This window comes from Meleagris gallopavo, chromosome 11 (genome assembly GCF_000146605.3).
Source record: "Meleagris gallopavo isolate NT-WF06-2002-E0010 breed Aviagen turkey brand Nicholas breeding stock chromosome 11, Turkey_5.1, whole genome shotgun sequence".
Taxonomy (NCBI): Eukaryota; Metazoa; Chordata; class Aves; order Galliformes; family Phasianidae; genus Meleagris; species Meleagris gallopavo.
This window is the reverse complement of record NC_015021.2, coordinates 19,823,005-19,845,549: the sequence shown is the minus strand read 5'-3', so window position 1 is coordinate 19,845,549 and position 22,545 is coordinate 19,823,005. Positions and strand designations below refer to the sequence as shown.

General features: G+C 42.6%; 1 protein-coding gene across 4 annotated transcripts in view; it reads right to left on the bottom strand.

Moving 5' to 3' along the window:
• MECOM (MDS1 and EVI1 complex locus) overlaps window positions 1–21,894 on the bottom strand; it is a 165,663-nt gene extending 143,769 nt beyond the window's left edge. For 3 of the 4 annotated variants that reach the window (XM_010716946.2, XM_010716947.2, XM_010716949.2), the window contains exon 1: window positions 21,545–21,894. The gene's annotated coding sequence lies outside the window, so the exon portion shown is untranslated. The remainder of the gene's footprint in view (window positions 1–21,544) is intronic. The other variant, XM_031555002.1, reaches the window with a different exon arrangement.
• Window positions 21,895–22,545: the final 651 nt, after the last annotated feature.

The following is a 22,545-nucleotide window of genomic DNA, read 5'->3' as shown; positions in this document are numbered from 1 at the left end:
TATATATATCTATTGCATTCTCATATCCCCAAATGATTCTTATGATTGAGAACCTTGGCTGTGGACATGCAGAACAACAGCAGACTGGGAAACAAATGGACATAGATTCCACCTACCCCAACAGAATAGAGGAGTAAATGGCAGGTTAACTAACCCATTATTCAAATTTCCAGAGCCAGGTTCCTCTCTCACGTTACATTCAGTGAGTGCAATGAGTTGAGGGCTATCCTGGAGGGAACTAGTCATTTTTCCCAGCATCAACAATAATTAATAAATGGTTAGTGTTCTCCAGGTCATCTGTCTAAAGAAAACACCGTAACGGCACTGGGGGGAAATCAATAAGGATAAAAATGCAGCAGTGATAAATATTCTGCTCCTCTTATCCTTTGATGACCTTCTGAGGGGTTTCAGATTTAAAGATTCATCCCACTACAGACTTTTATTCCTCTCTACCATAATTCATCAGTTAATAAGTAACTTCTAGCTGATTACAACTTATCTGTAAATGTCTTTCATGCAGTAGCAGAGCACAAGCCTCTCAGCAGAACAAACTTGACGCATTTTTTTAACCTTCTTTATGGTGATTTAATAGTAAACGATAAAAAATTCATGATGGCATTTGGTGTGATAGCTTGACAACACAAAGATCATTGGGTTTGGCCTGAAAGTATCCAAAACACGCTCCAGTCTTTGCATCTGGGTGACAAGCATTTATTTTTCCATCCAGTATTTCCTCCTTAAGATTGTTCTCTCTGGTGAAGAGCTGTTGTGCTCACAGCAGCGCACACCTCCTAGCACTGCCTTGCCTCAGTTAAAGAGTAACCACCATGCCAGGGGTCACCTGGAAATGGATAGTCTTAAAAACACGCAAACAAAATCACCGTCTCACTGAGGGGTTTTGAAAGATCTCTTAGTAATTACCAATAAAAAATAAACAGTGGCATTTCTCCAGTTGCTACCATTGTTTGGACTAAGTATACAACGATAGCATCGTTCTCACGTGTTCCTTCTCTTGCCTTTCCTCAGCGGACTTTCCCTTTTTTCTTCCCCGATGCTGTAGCCTCTATTTCTTTTGCCTTAGGTAAACTTAAAAACCTCCGTGGGGAGAAGGAGGGAATGTGGCTGCTGGGCGCTGACAATGGCTGTTTTGTCACCGCCAGGCACTGGTCGCCATCAGGAAGTGGGGACGAGTCCAGCCACCCGATGCCAGGCTGGATGATTTATTGCCTAGTGTCTTCGGTGGCAATTGGACCCCTTCCCGCTGTCACTCACTCCTTGCAAAGATTCGGTCCTAAAGAAGAGGTTCCCCTCTGGTCTAAAGAGATTACAATGCTTGTCATAAAGTGTCTTTTAGAGGAGGGAAATGGGTATGAAAATGGGGAAAGAAAAGAAACAATCAGAAGAGGAGAGAAGATGGATGTTCTGTAACCTTTTCTCAGAGACCCATTTCTTCTACTTTTTCTCCTGTCTTTAGCAGGTTTTTGTTTTGGCTGATGACAATGCGTAATAGCCTGATAAATTGATTTTGTGAGTCCCCTTTCTCATCTCCTGAGAAGACACTAACTCGTTGGGACTTCAGAGGGCTCTCAGAGGCGGGAGACAACAATTAGTTTGTTGGGGATGTCAGAAAGTAGCTTCAAAGTTTGACCAGGAAAAATCCTTTCTGACAGATCAGTGCTGACAACGTTGGCAGCTGCTAGGGAAAGTGGAGCTGGAAGCTCCCTGCCCCTCTCAAGAGCAGGGACAGCCTGCAGGACATCAGCCTGTGCCATGGGTCGCAGACTGGGGCCATTTCTCCACAGCCTGCATGGGAATGGCTGAAGCTTTCCATAGACTGAAAGAAGAGCCAGAACCATTGACAACCAAAACACTGCAGCTACGTTTCAACCAATGATTCAGTGGGAAAATACTTTTTGTTATCGATCAGTATTTTAAGTTTTAGCAAAGCTTAATAAATAACCTTTAGATAAATTCTGCAAAATCAAGAGAGCTCATCGTAGTAAACTTCCTTCCCCAGAGTTGAGATAGTGACCTTGATATTTTTTAAGAGCTTATCATAGGAATATGTTTTTATTTTCTAGCACTGAAACCCCAAAACGATCCATTATTCTTTTAATTAAAAAAAAAAAAGTTACTGTACAAGGATTTCTTCATGAGTTCCTGACAGTAGTCACATATCTGAAAGCACTGCAGTGAGGTATGGCTGTGTGCATCCCACTATAGGAAACTCTGGGGAAGGGCTCTGTCGATAGAGCCTCTCTATTTTTACAACCTATCTGAATTTCTTTAACCTGAAAATAAAAATTCAGCCACTTGTTTAAGATCCAAGCACAGGTCAGCCCAGGCTTTGGTCGCAGATCACAGAATAGAATGGAAGCTGCATTTTCCCCTCGTCAGAGCTTTAGGGAAGAAGATATTGACAGTGAAACTTGACAAAGACTTTGTGAACTTCAGGGGAGAATCAAAGGACAATCACCTGTTATGACATTTATAGGTAACTGCTACGTGATTGCACCCCTGCATAAATGTGCTGCACGTGCTGATATGGATTCTGATGCAAATAGCAATTTCTTCATATATGTTATTAAATACAAATATGACATTTGTTTTATTTCACTGTGGTTATTATTCATTTTTACTCTTATGTCAAAGGTGCTTAATATCATGTGTGTTGTTAAACAGTAACCGTACATAAACACACAGCCTTGGCCATTCCTGTGCTGTGGCAGAAAAAGCCACAGAGAAAGCTTTTACTTACAGATTTCTAGAAAAGATAAAACCTCAGTGTCAATATTCCTATATGATAAACTGGTAAAAATCTATTCAAAACACTTCAGAAACATTTTATCTCTTGTCCTATCACCCAATATGAATATTTGACACAGGATGGTACCTACATATGTTATTGTTTCCTCTGTTTATTTCCTTGATAAACTGCAGCACGCTTGGAATAAATCATGCCATGCTGCTACCGACTGTGCACAAAGAAATCTTTCACTGAACAGTGGTTATTTTAAAAGGAAGAGGAGGAATGAAGTGTATTGATAAGGAACTAAAACAGACCTTTTAAACTCAGGGAGAAAAGGAAATGTTGTACATTCAGTAGTTACAGCCAATTTCACGAGAGTATAAATTGCTTTGCCAAAAATCTCTCTAGCTGCTTTAATACTGCTGTAAAGACACAGCACTCCAGTAATAATTGCAGTCATTTTCTAGCTTTTAAAACCACACTGCTCCAAATAATACCACTCTGAGTTATGTCCTTCTAGAAGCAGTCCATTCATATCCCACACCAAACACAGAGCAGACCCTGCAGAAATACTGGAATATCACACAGGTGATTCAGATCTGGTCTGTAATATCCAGGCTGAGAGTTGGAACCAAAAGTTGGGTTCAGCAGACGTTTCTTGGCACTTGGGCTGCTTCAAGTTGTTGTTCCTGGGTGGGTACAGAACATTGGTGCACGTGGGAAAAATGCTATTCGAGTGGAAGAGAAAATATGCTGGGGGTTTTTCTTGCAAAGATACACTAGAACTCAGTCAGGCTATTAATCAAATAGATAAAACTGGCTCTTCAGTCCGTGCTGCTAACAGAGCTCCATGCAGCAACAAAACCTTCTCAGCACACCGGGAGACTCTTAAAATTCAAGCACTCTCAAACTTAGCAGCACCCCTGAGAGCCACAAATTGAGAGAAATTAATTCTGTGCCCCTGCACCCCTCATTACCAGCAGACCTGAAGTAGGTCAAACGCAAGTTAATCTCTTAAATTCCACTTTTGTACACGGATGTTAAAGCAGCCATTACTTTTGCACTGGCAAATGTCTCCAGGCAAAAGTGCAGAACTTTAATAAACCATAACAAGTTGGTATTGAATATAATTCTGGCTAAATGCCTCAAACATTTTTTTTAACATTTTAGCTTTTTTAGCTTTGTCCTCTGCAGTCACCACTCCATACAAAAAAAATGTCTGAGTAATTTGAGTTGTGCTTAAATGACTATTTATAATAAACACCTCATTCTTTCGGATTAGCCAATGTGCAAAGAGGTTGAAACAACTTCGTTGTGATCTCCAACACAAAACAAGACGTTGAAGTAGAAAAGCATAATAAAGATGCCGCTGAATTTGTTGTCTCACGAGAGAGGAAAACACATTTCATAGGAAAAAAACCCACCCCAGCAATGCAAGGCAATGCCTCACTCCACACAGCAACATCTACAGAATGAAACATTCAGTAAAATGTAGGTGTTCCACCCTCATTGCAGGCTGCAGGTGTGTGTCTGAGAAATGAGCAAGCTCCCATCAGGTGCAAACTGGAGTCTCTACTGATAAAACCTACCAATGCCGTGTTGTGATTCCTTCCCCCAAAGCATCAGCCCTGAGTGCCCAACATTTAAATTCCTTTCACAGTAAGAAGGAATAGAAGAGTTGAGTTCTACACCTGGGAAAGTTTGGGTCAATGCTCTGCTTCACTTCTGATCTGCAGACTCAGTTGAGTAATTCCAGCCACTGGATATAAAAAGGACCAAGCCCTTTTGGGGCACTTATTCTAATGCAACTGGAAGTTTTCAGTTCCTACATTTCCATCAGTCTTCATACACAGCTCCTTCTGATGCCCAAGGGACTTTCATAGATGGAAGGAACATGCAAGACTTCCCACAGTGGCTTTCCTTGACCTCCTAATTCATCTGTAGGTGATATTTCTATGAAGAGTATAACAAAAAGCAATATATTCCTGTCCTAAACATCCTAGATATATGTTAAAAACCTAGCACAGCATCACATAAGTTTAAGTCAAAACCACACCTTAGTAGGAGCTTGCCGTTACACATTTCTCCCTGCTCCTAATGTATCTTCAGAAAACAGTTTGTCAGAAATTTCTGCTAACAGTCTCCATTTTCAGTGTCAACCTAAGTTCAGTAGCCTTATGCAGGTGGTGTAGTGTCTACAAGGATAAGAATCACCGGGAAACCAATATAAAATACTGGTCTTGAAGGAGAAGGACATATGCAATCTTACACACACACACACAAATAATAAAATAAAAATAAACTGCAAAAGAGGATTTTCGCAGTTCAAAAACTACTGGTGGCTTTCTGAAATACTGCTTAGAAGACTGTCATAGCATTTTGCTAAAACTCTGTTTCTACACTTACAGACTGCACACGCCGAGGTAGCTGCAGATGTACTGCTGTGGTCATGTGTTGGGGAGTTGTGTTGATTCCTCAATATATTCAGAAGCAAGTAATAATGACAATGTTTGGAGGTAATAAAATTTCACGTCTCTTGCATTAATGCGTTTCTATCACTAGCTTCTTAGACACATTTGGAAACAATCAAGTTCTTATTTTAAGGAGCCTTAAGATAAGGTATCTGTGAGCTCTACACTTGGGGTAATTGATCACATTTGTTTCCTGTGCACAGGTTCGACTCCTCTTTCCCTTAAACTTGGCATGTTTCTCATTACCCTATGCCTTGTTAGCCTAGTAGAAATGTTCTACCGTGGTGAGTGAAAACAGGACAATACTATTACAAAGCACATCTAATCAGGGCTGGCAGTCCTTCCCAGCTCTGGTAATGCTGGTACCCAATTGTGGCTTGGCACAGCCCTTCTATGGGCTGAGGGATGCAGGCTGTGCCCACTGGACTCAGCAGTGCTTCTCCTGCAGGCCTGATCCGTGCCAGGACAGGGTCTCAAACACAAAGAAAACATATCAGACTCACAGAGTTTGTTTTCTTTCCAAATGTGGGAAAGCACTCACTCTTCGAGTAGCTTCGGGAAGCATCTTTTGCCTTATTTGTGAAATGCCACATGGTGGCAGTTTTTCACAAAAGTATTTTTTAATTTTGGAATAGAACAGTGCTTACATGAAATCAGCCTCAGTGTTCATAGCACCAAAAAAGTCGATTCCTTGCTGGTCTGTAGTCACAGCATGCTTTGGGAAGACTGCTGTTGTTAGAGCAGGTTACACTCTGCTCACGTTAAGGGAAAGTCACGCTGCTACATCCACTATTAATCAGCAGAGAACTTGTTCTCATTTTTTGGATGGCCAAACTATCTTTCTATTACAAACGGACTGGTTACGATGCATGAATTACGCACAGCACTATATTTTTAATTTCCTCCTCTTTCTTCCTTGCATTCCATCTTCCCCTCTCCTACCAGCAGTTCAGAACAACACAACCGGACCATTTAGCAGAAAGACAGAGGAACAGCACTGGCTCATACATGAAGCAGCAGGGAGGATTTTAATCAGGCTCTGAGAAATCACCTACGCACTGCACACCCTGCTGCAGGAAGAGAGGTGGTGAGCAGGCAGGCTTAGGGGGCATTTCGTTTGACTTGCTATAGACTTGTTTCTTTTAATATCTCATTTAAAGACCCTGGGAGTTTTTATGTACGGAGAAAATAGCCTACAACAGCATTTAAAAGCAATACAGCCGGCCAGGTTTGGTTCCAAGGTAAAAGCCTGCTGCCACTAAGGAAGCTGCAGTGCTTTTGCTATGTGACGCAGGATGGTTTTCTTACATTCAAACACTGAAGCAGTTATTAGCAGCACTGTCTTTATCTCGCTGAAGTTAATATTCAGCATTGTCAACCACCACAATACTTCAATGGGGAAACGTTACACCCTGTGAAGGATCATTACGGAGTTTAATTGTTATTAAACAACCAAGAAAAAAAATTACTGAGAAAGAAAACCTCTTATTTGTACTGAAAAGATCTCATTGAGTAATGAAATATTTCTAGCTTTTTCTATCCGGAATTCCTCTCTTTTCTAAACAAGATTTGTATGCTGCATTTATGCAGTTCACTGTAATCTACCTAATTTGTTCCCATGCTCTTTCTGGGCTGTCTTTCCTCTCTGACCATCTAGAGAACTTCACACATTGTCAACCTATCATAGGTGAAAGCTTTTGAAGATCTACTACTTTTCTCCCAGCCTAATAAGGTCAGTGACCTTTCAAGCTCTACTATTTCCTTTTCTATCATTAGCCTGATACGTGCATCAGCTACCTCCCAATTTTCTTCATCTCTTCAATGCCTCACTTCTTCCTTTGGACACTGTCTAATTAGGAACTTAATTTCCTCTTCCCTGATGGAGTTTTTGATAATGGAGGGATCCTATTCACCCCTGAATCACAGAGTAGCACCATGATTTCCTGCTCAGGGGTGTCTTCAGGTATGTTAATTAATTTCCACGGTGGCAGTTCAGCCACAAAGCCCAGATAGACTAACAGCTTACTGCTCCCATAGAAAACCTGCTGACAGAAGAAAGTCCTGCCCAAGCTCAGTCAGGTTCATTTTGGAGTGAAGGAAGACGGGGCAATGGAAGATGTGGAACGGGGCCTTGACACCCTGCAGAGTTGCCTTGAAACCCTTTCTGGGGCCAGCACTGCCTGCTCTGGGGAAAAGGACGAGGCTATGGGGGGACTGTGTCACCCCACACTGCCACAGCACCATTGCTCCTGCACCAGAATAGCAGTGGTTCCAGTCCCTGCTGTGCCCTCTTGGCTTTTCCAACACAGAAGCAAGTGAGAGGCTCCGTGGAACAGGGGTGAAGTTGGCTGGGAAGGCCCCAGCATTTGTTTTCAGGACTTAGATTTTAAAAGTAACTCAAATCTGAATTCCAAAAAGCGCCCAATTTTTGCATCAGCAATTGTGGGCACGGGAATCACATTTTGTGGGAAAATGTTCGTGTCCTTATGAATGTAAAACGTGATCCAAGTTTTTCTTGCTGTTTGCTACACTTCTAATTAAATTTATGAGTTGCTGAGGGTTCTTTTTTACCACTTTTTCAGCATTTTTTCTTTGCACACAGCATCACCAGCCGTTCAGAAATAACCCTTCACCCCAATGGAGGCTGGTGCTGGGAGTTCTGTCATCCTCTGGAAACTCCAATGCCTTTGGTAGGAAGCACATCATTGCTTCTCCATCTGCACCCATCTCTGCAGCCTTGCAGAAGTGCTGGCACACATCCTGAGTGCTGTCCCAGCACTGGGACTGCCTCCCATCAGAACAAAACTGGGCACATCTGTGGGAAAGGGGCTGAGCTGGGATGCAGGGCAGGCACAGCGGGGTGCACCCCAGCACTGGCATGAAGGAGGGAATAAGCTCCAGAACGTGTGTACTTGCTTGTTCCTTACTCTTTCAAAAGGCTTTTGGCTTATAGTCAAGGACCACGCAGATTTTTGAGCTGGCTGCCTCCAAAGCTTAGAGGCAAGCGTGCCCCAAGTCACCTCACCAGCACCACCACGTGTGGTTCGTTCTTGCATATGTGCGCTGCGAAATGATCACGTTTCTTTTAAGTTTTAAAAGCAATCTCCAAAGTTTCTCATTAATTTGCTACTGAACTACAGCCCTCCCTTCCCTAAAAAGTGTCTAAATGGAAACAACTTTCCCCTTGGGAGCAGGTGCTGCATCTAGAGACCCCGCAAGCCCATATTCACGGCGTTTGTGCATTTTCCCTTCCTTCCTTAAGCTAGGGTTTGAGAGTTCAGTTATTCTGCAAACAAGACCCAGGAGACACACAATTAGACTCCCCTGGAGACTGACCCCTTATAGTGCCCACCTGTAGCCGGACCCAGATAGCATCCCAGTGCAATGAATTAGCACTCTAAGCTGATTAGAGCAGCTCTGCACAACTCTATTTTATTGACACAATGAAGAGAGGACAGAAAAGGGCCTGAAATGAGAAAATCATTTCCATGCTGACTGAATTAAAAGAACAAAAGGGCTCCTTGCAGTTGCAGCATTCAATTTGTCGGAAAAAAAGGAAGCCACTTAATGGATCACAATAGATCTGAGCAGACAGATGAAATTTAAAACTTCAGCGTGAGTGCGATTACCAGCTAAACATATTCTAAATCATATCCTCCATATGCATAACTTAGTTTGATTGTTTAGGTCTGTGTTGTGCAAAAATACCGTGTGAGATGTTATCTTCTAAGTGTCTGCTTTTCATTCTTCAGGACGTGGGACGTGTCTGGCTGCGTGGCAATATGTTTTGTTGTAGCACAAATTGCACCAACGTGAGCCTGGCTGCTTTCCTTTCTCTCCTGCTCCATGCAGGAGAATTAATATTTTTGCTATATGGAAACAAATAATACAAGATCTTATTCATACAAAGGCCTAAACTGATCAGATATTATGTGCAATATTTTTCTCTGCTTAAGGAGAACAAACACTCTGCAACTTGGATTCTAGCAAAACATTGCTTTGTGCCACTATAAACAGCTCTCTTATTAAATTTAGGTTGAAGCTCACAGTAATAAGACAAGAACACAGGCCATTACAGGGGATTCCACAAATGATACACATAATTTCTGGCCAAACAGATACGTAATTTATTTAGGCATTTTCAAATCAGAACCTACTCGTCTATATATATACAACAAGGAGCCCATGGAATGGATTGAAAACATCAGTATTTTCTGCTCCCCATCATCTAATTATGTAAAGTTTGAAACTGACGCAGCCCTAATTCAGAAGTGATAATCAGTTACACGTGTAAAAATATCCGTGTTTCTCGGAATATGTTTTATGTTTTCAAAGTAATGAAGTATCAAAGTATGAAAACAATCACAGCCCTGCGAGCGCACAGGCATAGGAATAATACCACTTCACTGCAGATTCTCTAAGAGTTAAATATTGAAAAATACGCAGAATTGAGTCCTTATTTTCTTAAGAAGCTCGTATCTTTTGGTGTTACCAACCCAATTTCTCTTACAGATCCAGAATTCAAGAAGAGAAGTCATCCTCGTCGCCTCACTGTGAGCTCAGAACATCTGAACTCAGCCAGTTCACACCGATTTGCCCTAAGCCTGTTTCAAACAGCTTCGCCTACATCCCTTTGGCCGTTCCCATTTCAATTTTAGCAGCTTGTGCGTTCAGTTATAAACAATATCTGTTTCTGAGGTTAAAACGAAGGGGTTGCTGTTGCCCCCATCCCCCTGCTCTGCAGCCCATCTCCTGCCAAAGAGAAAGCAGTGAGCAGCCCTGCTCAGACCCACTGCTCCGGCAGCGATTCCGGATTTCCCTACGTGTTCCACAGGGGTAAATACCCAAAGCAGCCAGGGATTGACACAGCACAGGATGACACGTGGTTATCAGGCTCACCGCGAGGGCTGGAGGTGCACTGCGCTTTCAGAGATTTTCCTGATGCCAACACAACCTTTGTGTTCTTTTGGTGATCATTTTTGGCACTCTTAAAGAAAACTTTCACAGCCACGTCTGCATCATTCAAAGGATTACGGCTGTGAAGGTTACTGTAATCAGCTCTTCACCCCACTTTTTTTTCTCCATCTGATTGAGCTAAGAGTTTTCTATATACATATATAATAATAATAATAAAAAAAAAAAGGCACGTATAAAGCTTTGGGATATTTTAGCAAAATCAACGTAGTGTAACTTTGCTGACAGCTTGTCACATTTCACTGACTGTCTGTCTGGGATCCTGCGATAACATCTGCATTCACTCAGGGTGAGAGCTTACCCTAAGACAAAAAAGTGGGCCCTGCCACATAATGCTCCATCATTCTGTCAGTTCTGACATGGCATCTGAATTTTTTGAATCACTAAACACTTTTGGGACTCTGGTCCTTATTATCTTTCCTTAGTTTCTATACTCGCTCAGCAATGCTGAAAAATGTAAAATGTGCAAACAAGGTAGTGGCCAGCCCGAGCTTTTTGTCGTCTAATCCTGAGCCCCTCATTCATGCTCACTGTTAATCTCTTAAGACATTATAAAACTGTTAGACAAAGAAATGTGAATACCTCTGCTTCTCAGCAGAATGGGAGGAAACCAAGGAAAATCTGGATCATGCTAAGCTTTTCTTTTCACCACAAAAATGGTAACTTAAACCTGTTGCATCAAATTATTTATAATTCCCAACACTAAGGCTTTTTTTTTTTTCTTTTTTTTCCCCCAACCATATCGCAGGAGGGGGACCGGCTATAGCCCTGTTTCCAAAACGCATCAAATGCATCGGTCACAGAGAAAAGCCATTCTGTCCTGGTGGCAGCCCCAGGGCACGCGTGGGGACACCACTGAGTGGGGACAGGGGGTGGGAGGGCTTCGTGGGGCCGGTGTATGGGATCAGGGCCCCCGTGAGCATTAATCCAGCTCTGTTTGGAGCCGTCTGCTATTTCAGGTCATCACTCCGCTCCTCCTGACTCCCACTGCTGCGAGGCATTAGCATGGGGACAAAAGCTGCTCAAGCACCTATTCTAAACCCATTCAAACGTATCATTCAACCCTACTAAAAATCACACTCGAAATGATACTGTTGCAATCAGCTAAATTTTATTCAGGAATGCTGGGGCTGAAAACCAGAATTTTGGTCCTCTGCTTGTGCAAAGAGAAGCGTTTTGTTGCCGCGGGTGCTGGGATGGATAGTCAGGTTTAGCGGTGGCCAAAAGGCACAAAACTATTTGAATGCAAATGCCAAACGAGTCCAACACACCGAGTCCCTACCACGGGGCTTTCCTTCCGCACACAGCAACTTCTGTTACAGCCATAACTTTTTCTAATAATTAGTTAAACCATGCTTCAGCCTGCTTAGCTTGCACTGGTGAGAAGGAACGGACTTTGAGGACAGAGAATGAGATGTTGCCTTTATCATAAGAACGCCATCAAATTCAGCTGATTTGAGAAAAGCACTTGTGAAAGCAAGGAGCAGGGCCTGCGCTGGTGGGGCTGAGCAGCTTTGCCAGCCATGAAAGCAGTGGTATTTCAAGTGGGGGAAAGGCAGTGCGGGGCAACACGGGCCAGACTGCATCTCTGGGAGCAGCAAGGCTGGAAGGACAGAGGAATGCTGAAATGCTGACATGAGGGCAATAGGGAAGGCAGAAAAAGTGGGGATACAGCAGGAAATTCAAATATATTCGGGCACTGAGAGGCAAGCAGAGCCTTGTTAGCAGAGACCGAGTACGTGGTCCGTGCCAAAGGCAAAGGGGTCATCAAGGCAGAGTGCTGCTAAAAATTAAAGCTAGTAAAGGGATGGCCAGGGATAAGTTGCAGAGATGGACAGGACTGGCAAAGGATGCAGTAGGGAATGGCTTAGGGAGAGGCTGGGAGAAAGGAAATTCCAGGGTTTGTCATCAGGCTGAGCAAGGATCCCAGAGGGCTGCAAGGTTTGGGGACAGCATGCAGGATGGTGGGATTGGCATTGGAGGAAGAGGAGAACAGTGATGAAGGAGAGTTGCATTGCCTGCAGTCAGCTGGTGCAGGGAAATGCACTTGGAGAGCACAAATCCTCAAAGAAGTGAGAAATAAGGCCTCTTTGCACAGATTTCATCGGGGCAAACTAAGATGCTGTTCTCTGTGCAGTTTTCTCATAGGGCAGGGCAGGGAGCTGCAGCATATTACAGCTTTCACTTTCTGTCCAGCACCATCTTCCTCTGCTCACCATGCTGGCAGGGTCATTCTGGTTTTCATATTAAAGAAAGCATGAGGCTGGTTTTTTCTCTCTGGCTATTTGGTCATTTGCTCACACAGGCATTCTAAATAGGTAGATGAACATTTTATACCAGCAAGAAAAGCTATTTTTTTTCCCACTCATTTTACCATGTGCAAAGTACATCACTAGAAGGCTGCTTGCAATTTGGCTTTAAAAAAATTTTTTTGTAAGTGCAGTAGTGCTGAAGCTATTCTATAATCCAGCTTCCATTTTCCCACTCAATGCAGCCTGGCACTTCTGCACCAAATCAGCATTACTGCCAAGATTTCAAAATACCCACCGAGATCCACCTGCTGTAAGCAACAGAAATGCCATAACCACAAATCTCCCAGAAAACACGAACCTTCAGGCTTAATTTTGAATAAAGTGCACATAGATTCATAGCCACATTTCTAAAAAGGCAGCTTACCACTTGTGGCCACTTCAAGCAGACAGGAGGGCAATGAAAGCTCCTTTCCAACACCCGACCAGCTACGCATCAGGTCTGCAGCCCAGCATATAAGAGCCGACAGAAAGGGAAGGCAAACCTGCTGCCTGCCTGCTGCCAGCACACTTCATCAAGTTAAGACTAAGAACAACACTTTGGGAAACCCACTATACACAAGAGCCCCTTTATGCTCTAGCCTTCACCTGATGGAATGTTACTCTTTTTGTGGGATCTCTTACATCTTTCCATGTTACATGCAGGGACTGTACTTTAAAGAAGGGCTAGTTAAAGTTGGGTTTTTTTTTCCCCAAATTAACGCTTGTTGTGTGCAAAGTTAATGTGATCAAATAGGGCTGGACTGAGATAACCTCTGCCTTCCCTCTTGTATGTGCTCCTATTGTTCAGCTAGGGGCCGGTACGGCTGCCATGTGGATAAAATGTCACATTTATACTCTCTGGGGTGGAAACACTCTGTAAGCCACCTATTTTTTCTATTCCAAACAAGTATGGGTTAGGACCACTCTGATGAACGCCTCCCGATCTTCAGGCCCCAGGAAGCAGAGGATTTTTACTTTTCCTCTGTTGAAATTTTAGTGATATCTTTATTAGATCGAATGCCTACATTTCAACAGAACCTTTACATGGTGGGGTGGTTTAAAGGCCAAAGCTCAGCACTGTGCTCATCTAGGCTAATAAGCACCTCGCCATGCACTGCCTCCTGTCTTCCTTTGCTCCTGTTTAATGATGACCGCCTCTTTCTGCCCACATTTCTGCTAGTCTCTTCTCTGCTTGTTGAGCCATCAAGACACACCTTTGTTTCATTTAGTATGCAATTTTCACCTCTGACCCAAGAAACTAGTCTTAGGCTTCCTGAACTTTATTGCCTGTTAATAGACTGCTGGCTCTCTTTTCAGCAGTAATAGAAATGGCCGTGAGACATTTAATTGAAAAGAGGGACAAAGCTGGACTCTGAAAGGCAAAGTCACTATGGATTAAAAAAAATACCCAGAAATAATATGTTTGAGCAGCTTTGGATATTCTTTACAAGTTTGCACCTCTTTACACAAATAAGAAAGACATCATTGATTTAATTATCTTCCCGGGGAACAATGGTATAATGCTCTGAATGGTGCTAAATGATTGATCTGGTAATTCATCTTCCACTAACAACTATCTGTGCATTTTGTTTCTCTCCAGTCCTCAGACTGGTGACATTAGCAGCGGTGTCACGGAGCAGCTCTGGGCTTTCATAAAACACCCACAGATGCTCTTTCCTGCCAGTATTTAGGGACACGTGGTTATAATTTTGTCTGTATTTCTTTGTCTTTAACGACAGCTTTGTATTTAACTACATCTGTTCAATTAAAATTCAAAAAAAAAAAGAAAAAGAAAGAAAGAAAGAAAGAAAGAAACGGCTTGAGTTCATCGGCTTTATAACAGAAGTAGCCTTTTAATGAAATAGGGAGATCTAATTTTGTAAGTGTCCTGATGAGTGAAAGATACCTTTCTGTGTTTTCAGAAGTTCTCTGTTTTCTGAATAGTTAGGAAAGAACATTATTATAGCATAAGGATATTATTGTACATGGAAAAGCATTATTAAAAATGATTTATTGTTCTGTGTTAGGAAACTTATAGGAAAAGTCTGATAATATATTAAACTTGTTTATTATGGACTTCATATAATTTTTGAATAATGCTGCTTTTTCTTTTGACAAGAGCAATAAACTCTGCTGGTACAGACATACGTTGATTATCCCAAGTCAACTGTGTTGCTTAAAGAAACATGCCCAAACAATCAGCTTTTGACAGCTGCATCTCTTGTTATTTACAATATCCATCACAGTAATAACTCACCATTTCTATATTAATAAGGCAGTGAAATTTATTATGATGGTATTGAAAAGTTATTAAGTACTGCATCCCAAGTGACAAAGTACCACAGCACTGTCACTATCCAAAAGCAGTTGCCCATCCATCACAAAGCTTTCCAGATGGTCCTGCATCTTTATCGCTCCCAGGTTGGTGACATCACCTGTTCACCCACTCAAAATTGATGATGAAAGCAAACAGATCTATCTTACTTACATTTACCAAATCAATTTAATTTTACAGGCCGTGGCTTAGTGACATATTGACTGTTTTCCTTAATGGCATCTACTGTACTTAATGCAGAGAACTCATCTTTGAATCCTGGCTTGCATAATGTGGCATTCCATAATAAATTTTTTATAACATATTTATTTAATGGGAAGAATATGATTGTTTGTCAGTTCTGTTAAATGTAATTATTCTCTTTGGTTCTGTCTTTTTTATTTCTCTTTCTGATGTTGTCTGTCTCAATGGCTAAATTCACTTTACAGGTTTTGTCCTTTAAAAGGACATCTGACACATATTACAGTGATTTTTCTGTATATTTTGATAATCTCACAGATCTATTCCAATGCCAGCTTCTCTCTCAATTTATTTATTGCTTGCTTGGACAAAGCACTGAGTTCAGGTAAACTCTAAATAGTAACTACTGTAATTTGAAGAGAGATACAAATTACTGGAACGTTCCCCCAGTTCTACCCTGAAGGGGCAACAAAACTTCCTGCTCCCTCTCCTGCTCCTATTCCCCATTACATGCAATCCTTATGGCTTCACTCTGCTTTCCTCAGGATCCATCGCTCCTCCTGATTAAGTTAATACCTCAGTGGCTTTGTGGGGAATGTATACACAGAACCACAGATTGATTTTGGTGGCTTTGGACCATGCCATGGAATGGGCAATTTCCTGCCCCCAAGGTCAAGGACAATGGGAGCATCCACCAGCTGTCAAGTGCAGAAACCATCAATGCTATGCAATTAATTCCAGCCAAAATAGAAAAAAAAAAAGGAGCAGCATTTTGCTCAGCTCTTCCTGCCACTGCTGCCACGTTGGCACTGTGTTGGCTCTGCAATTTATCAGCACCAAGAGCAGCTGGGGACAGCCAAGTGGCACCTTCCTCTTGGCAGCTGTGCAACACCTGCCTGCCTTGTCCCTCAGACACCCTGATTTTGAGAGATTTCTGAGCACAGGTTCAGCATGGAGACAAAGAGTGAATCCTGTAGGTCTCATCCCCGGCTCCTACTGCAGCAGCTTTACCTGAACAGGGCAAAGTTGGAGGCTCTGCCCAAAACCAAAGCAGCACGTCCCATCAATCCTCAACAAGGCAGCACACCCCACCAAACAGCATGCTCTGCTTAATCACGTTAATCGAAGAATTAAAGAGAATTGAAGAAATTAAGTAGAGATCAGTAGGGCAAAGGCAGTGGCAGACGACTCCGTATGTTGTCCCCACTTTCCAACCCTCTCCCAATCATACGAAAAAACTAAAAGGACCAACAGTTCCATTTTGTGGTCAAACATCTTTAATTAGAACGGAACGTCAGGTTCACCTGCTCATATTATGCTATTGAGGATCTGATGGTTGTTCATTTAAGCTACAGTCTCTTGTCCTGAGCATGGAAAAAGCTGATGTTAGCAGCTCTGTTACCAGCTGGGGCATGCAATGGACATCACACTTTGCTCATGTCTCACCCCCAGACATGGCTGCAAGTAACAGGAGAATTCAGATTGGCAGTGCTAGCAGCACTGTAAGCAATGCCTTTTGCAAGTTACATTCTAAGGTCTTTATTAAGCACCCTTGTGCATGCTCACCTCAGGTAAGATATATGGTACGAACTCCATCCTATGTGGCTGAACACTGTGTCCCTAACAGAGATCTTAACACTGCAGCAAAGCACATGCTTAACTCAAACACCTGGGTAATCCTTTTGATGATAAGCCTGTGCCTAAGTGCTTTATTGGATCTCAGCCAGAGTGCTCTATGCCTTGCAAAGCTGAACTCCAAGTGGGATAAAACATCACCTACGTGTTGAAGAAAAGGTAAGGATCTCAGTCCCACCTGGGGCTGCCAGAAGCGAATGGGCTGTTCTGTTGACGTGGGGAGAACACACTATCTGCAAAACCAACTTGGCCTTACACTGATCAGGCGAGTACTTCCTTCCCTCATTATAAAACAAATTATTTCTTTTCATTTTCTAATAAGATAACTCCTATTCTTACTCCTAGTTTTGCTTCATTACTAATTCTGCTAAGGTTTGTGAAGTCCTTACGCTTCTGCAATGCATACACAAGGAGGAACCGTAGGCAAGGAACCTGCTTTGTACTCCACCGCTTCACAACCACCTGGCCAAGTAGCTCTGCACATTAACGCTCCTGAAGACAATTCAAGGAAAAGCTGAGGTTTGGTCTGTAAGTCAGAGCAAGGATCCTGATGCGTCAGACAACCACAGAAAATTGTTTGTTTAACAATGGGGCATGTTCTGTATTCCAAAGAAAAATATTCAGAAATAATGAAGAATTGGTTCCTTTTACTTTCCCTTCTTGCAAAATACCTAATTAGTGCTCCATCCTAGTGTCATTTCACTGACTACGAGGAATTTCTTTCCCTCCATGCCAACGTAGCTTAGTAGAGCTATCTAAGCAGGAGTTGTAAGATATGTGCATCTCCTGCCCAGTTCTTAAGGTGTTGCTTTATATTCTGTTTTTATGCCAAGAGACAGATGCTACTTTCAACGTTCTGACAAAGGCTTTCCAAAGGAGCACCCAAAAACAGAGGGTAACGGATACACCAAGAGAAACCCACCAGTAATTCCCACTGATCCCATTCAGTCTTTGGATGCTGAGAGCAACAGGAGAATCAAGCCATCATTTCAGGCATCGCAACATAGCTTTGGGAGCATATATTTTAGATTCCAGTTCTAAAAACCTAAATCCTTACAATTTATAACTCATTACTTATTTTTTCATAAAGATAGATAGTATATTTGGAATCCAAAACCTCCAAATACTCCTACATTCAAATTTAAAACCATTTCCAAATCAAAGAGTGCAGAACTGAAACTTAAAATCACAGCTACTCCAGTCCCTGCTGACCAGTGGGAAGCCTTTGCTCCAGATCAATTTTTAAGAAGCTGCTCAGCCTTCCCTGAAGATGTACATCAGAAATGTTTGAGAGGCAAACAAATAGCCTCCTAATTTCCATTCAGAAGTAATAGCCTCAAGTCAAGACTCTTCCACTGAATCTATGATGTTTTTCAGCCTCGCTGCCATGAAAGGAAAATATACTCTGCTCTATAAGCACTTTATATGGTGCTTTATAACGCTCTAAAGTATTTTTTACTTCTCTGACATGTTTGATTTATTAAAGTTTATTGCTCTTGTTTCCACCTTTCTAAATAAAGAAGTCAAAGTAGAGGATATAAAGAGCTGCAAAGACGTTGTCCCCATGAATGAGACTTGTAGAGCTTGCTATAGCAATAAGAGACCTGGATTTGAATATTCACCCCACTCTGGAAGACTCTGGTGGGAGATAGATGCATTGGTGGCCTATGTGAAGGCTCTCTTTAAAATACTCTGAGTTGTTTTTCATAGCAGGGCATGAACTATGATGAAATCACTACATTTGTGTGCTTCGCTTTTGTTTAAAAAATTACTGCCATCCTTTAAAAGCTTGTTTTCTTTGTTGATTAAGCAGCAGTCAATTTTCCCTTTTCAAACAACCCCTGAGCAACAGCCACCTGACCCCCTCGGATGTTCGGGCTGCCGGCAAATACTAAAACCACAGTGACAAACTGCAAAAAAGCTTGACCTTTCCCCCTGTCCGGTGACCCCGTGTTCGATTTGTGCTTTAACCAACCAATACCTGATTAGATAATGCTTTGCTCCAGACCCACAAAATGAGATAAAATTCAAATTTATGGCTTTTCATTTAAACTGGTCCGCAGCACTCTAATCATGACCCAAGCAGGAGGATATCACAACAAATTCTCTCTGTCCCATGGTGTGTTTTATGGCTGAAGTGTATAAATGGACACAATGGACATTGTTTTCTCAGACTTGCTCTTGACAAGCTCTGCAGTGATGCCATAGGGAGCCTTGCTATGGGGGGGATGTAGGCACAGGTGCCATGACATTCCTCAGCTTTCTGCAGCATATTTTTCTACATCTCCTGCCTGGTTGCAAAAGTTAATAGCAGCACTTCCTCCAGCTTCCCCTTTCCCTCCTGGCTGCTGCATGCTGATCCTGGCACCCATGCAGACAGAGCACAGTCACAAGCAACAGAAATATCCCAAAGCTGGAAATACCCAACACCATGACTTTTTTGTATGTGTGTGTGTTGTAGGTTGGTTGGGTTTTTTTGTTTGTTTGTTTGTTTGTAGAGGAGTAAGAGAAAAGAGTAAATCAGCAATATGAAAGCAACAGAAAATAGTTAAAGAGGATGCTCAGTTTTCCTTCAAGAATTATTTTAACATGGTTATACTGTTTTCTTGAAGAGTGATTCCTTCAACGTACTTGAAAGTCAAACATTATTGTACGTTCAGTGTTTCATAGAGAAATGCACATCAAATGGAGGAGCAGGCTTCCCATGCTGACAGCAGGAGAAACGCCCAGTTTTATAAAAGTGCCCATTCAGGCAAAAAAAGGGACACCAGAAAAGTTTACCTTCCCCAAACTGTGCTGAACCACAGATAAATGATACCTTTTCCCATAGCTACCCCATGCTTTCTGTGGCATTCTCTGAGCCCACACACTGTTAAGTTTCCTTTTCATCCCAAGGCATGGGTCCAAAGAGATGCTGGTTTCCAGAGCAGCTGATGGTGAGCATCTGGGCTGGGATGTTGGTGAGGTCTTCTGCAGCACTACCACATCCCCCACATCTGTCCTTTAGCCTTGACCTCCCCTGCTCACCACTTCACTCGCTGTGTAGACTCTGGTAACCAGCATTTCTTTGTCTCCCTTCAATTCCAATAAATGTACTTAACCCACTTGTTGGAAAAATATTCTGTGTCAGGCTCCCTTGAGCACTGCAGAGTACTTATGGATGAGTGGCCAAATTACAGAGGGAGTTTGACTGTTGATTTTGTGTGATTTTCTTCCAACACTTTTCAATAGCTTCTCCCCAGCTGTCCCAAATACATAACACTGCTCGAAAAGCACGAGTCTTGCAGTGTGAAAGGGATTCAAATCTGCCAGATTTATCAAATTATGCATTATTTTTTTATTATTATTCATAAGGCTACAAAGTCCTAAATATCTGAACCATCAAAACTAGTCCTTACTTTTGCAGTATATTATCAATACCCAAGGGCACAGAAATCAAAATGCAGTCTAAAATTTCAAAGTGTGAAACCTGAAGGAACAGTCGTGTCTCAGCACTTCGGTTCCAGTTTCTGTTATCAATATCTGAGCTTAATTGCGGTGTGGTTAAAAGTCAGCTTTTATGGTTTCCTGGTGCCTTGGTCAAAAAATAAAGATTTCTCACCAGCAGTTCCATTTCATCAGGGTCTGTTAACTTGATAGAGTGCTGCAAAGTCTATAATTTCTCCTGACACTATTCTGTCGTATTGTCATTGCTCTCACAAGTGTTTAAACAACTGGATAGGAAGTCTGGAATGAACTCATCGAGGATTTATTGACAGTTAAGAGCTAACCAAATGTTTATTATCCACCATATCGGTGAGGTTCTGCTCCACAGAGGAACTCCACTTTTCCTGGGAACATGAAACTCCCGTGTACCCAGAGGTCAGCCGAGCCCTGGGGAGCAGCACAAACTCCACACTTCTCCCCTTATCAGAAACCAAAGGAAAAGCACAGATGGCAAGCCGAGATCGTACTTTATTTCCACAGCACACTGTTAGAACTGCAAATAAAACTGTGCAAGAGCAGTTCTTACAGTGCATGGTACTATCCTCCAGGCTGAGGTCGGGGATGACTGACTCGCCCTACGACCGTCCTCACCTCTTTATGTCTACAGCCCTATAGGCCACCATTTAATGCCAGATACAGGAGAAAATTTCCTTCCCACTGCCACGAAGGAAAAAATTCAATGAGACCACAGCCCTGTGATACAACAGCAGAGAAAACATGTTGTTCCTGAAGGCAGGGAAAGCAAAAGGCAACCGCAGTACTCACTGAAGGAGGCCTTCAGCTCCTGCATGAAAACCAACATTTCTCAGAGCATCTGCAGAAGTAACATGATCCACACCATCCCCATGTGTGCTCGGTTTCTGACACTAGCATCCAAACATACTTTCACTGAATGAATGGCAAAATTCCCATTAACTTAAATGGAAGCAGGATCAAACCCTCTGCTTTCAAAGCCCCCAAGGCTCTGCAATAGCAATTTAACATACTAATTGTTGTCACCAGGAAGTGGCGATGCACAACACTGAAAGCAGCACCCAGCATCTTTACAGACAGCACAGCGTCACCAACAGATCCCTCAACCCATCCCATGGCAGGGCTGCACGTGAGTGAGCTGAAACGGTGCAGAAATGTTCCGATAATACCACGTCTGCCTCTCCTTCCCAGAAAGGGAGGTCACCAGCCAATATCCACCCACACAGATTTCATGCATGAAGAGCAACAACAATTCCTGCTTTTTTTTTTTTCCCCCCCCTTAAATTTACATTCATTTTCATCCAGAAAGCACCGCAAGGCCATGAAACAGTCTCAGTGTACACAGATATTCCCTGGCTGCTGCAGGATAGGACTCAAATTCTGCAAATACCTCTGTGTTTATAGACATTCAAGAGAACTCAACAGACTGAAGGAATGCAAAGTGTCTTACCTCCCAACCGTAACTGGGATCTTTGAGGTGTGGCCGCTGCTCTCCTGTGAAAGGGCCAAACTTTTCTCCTACTTCAATCTTCCTTTTGGTCCATATCCCTAATCCCGCTCCAGGAATGTTGGATTCTCGGAGCTCAAATTCAGAAGGAATGGGAATGTCATCAGGAATGTATATCGTAGCCTTGTAAGGAGAGCTCTCCTTTGGTGTGAAAGCTTCGCTGGAGGTGGTTGGAGAGGATGGCTCCTGGATGCTGACAGATGCTGGGCACTGGGCGTTTACAGCCTCTCCATCAGCTTCTGGCACTTCCTCCAAGGGAAGCTCAGGAAAGCTTTCATACAGGCATTCATCACCTGAAAAAGAAAGCCAAATGGTAGGATTTGAAATATCCTGACAGGTTTTGCATGTGAAACCTTTTCACAAAATGGAGAGGACAGTTCGGTAGGCGGGCAGCACCCTCATCAATCACTGGTTCCCCTCGCCCTGCCAGGAGCTGAGCCTTCTCCCCATTGCAAGCCCAAGGGTTCTCTGTGGCATTTCTCAGTGCTCCTGACATCAAAAGTGGTTTACATCACCAAACACAAAAAAGTGAATTACATACAGATGTATATGCAGGCACACCCTATTGTCCAATCTGGTCCGGATACAGCGCTTTGCATCGCACGCTCTTTGAAATTGCAATTGAAAGCCTGCATTATATGTTACAATTGAAATCTAAGTGAAGTGAAAAGCAGGAAAGCTTTACCGGTCTTTCAGAGAGACAGCCTGAACTTAGAGTAGCCAAAATTAAGTTTGATGGGCTCCAATTAGTTTTTGGAGGAAAGGATCCAGCCTACCACACAACTATTGGCAAGAACTTCAGCTGATGTAAATCAGTGTCTCATCACTGACCTCCATGAAATTCAATGGTCTGAAATAAGTTCAGGATCTAAACTGCATCTTATAGAGAACACAAACCTTCTCCTCTTACAGAAGAAACTGGGGTAAATCCAAAATACATTAAA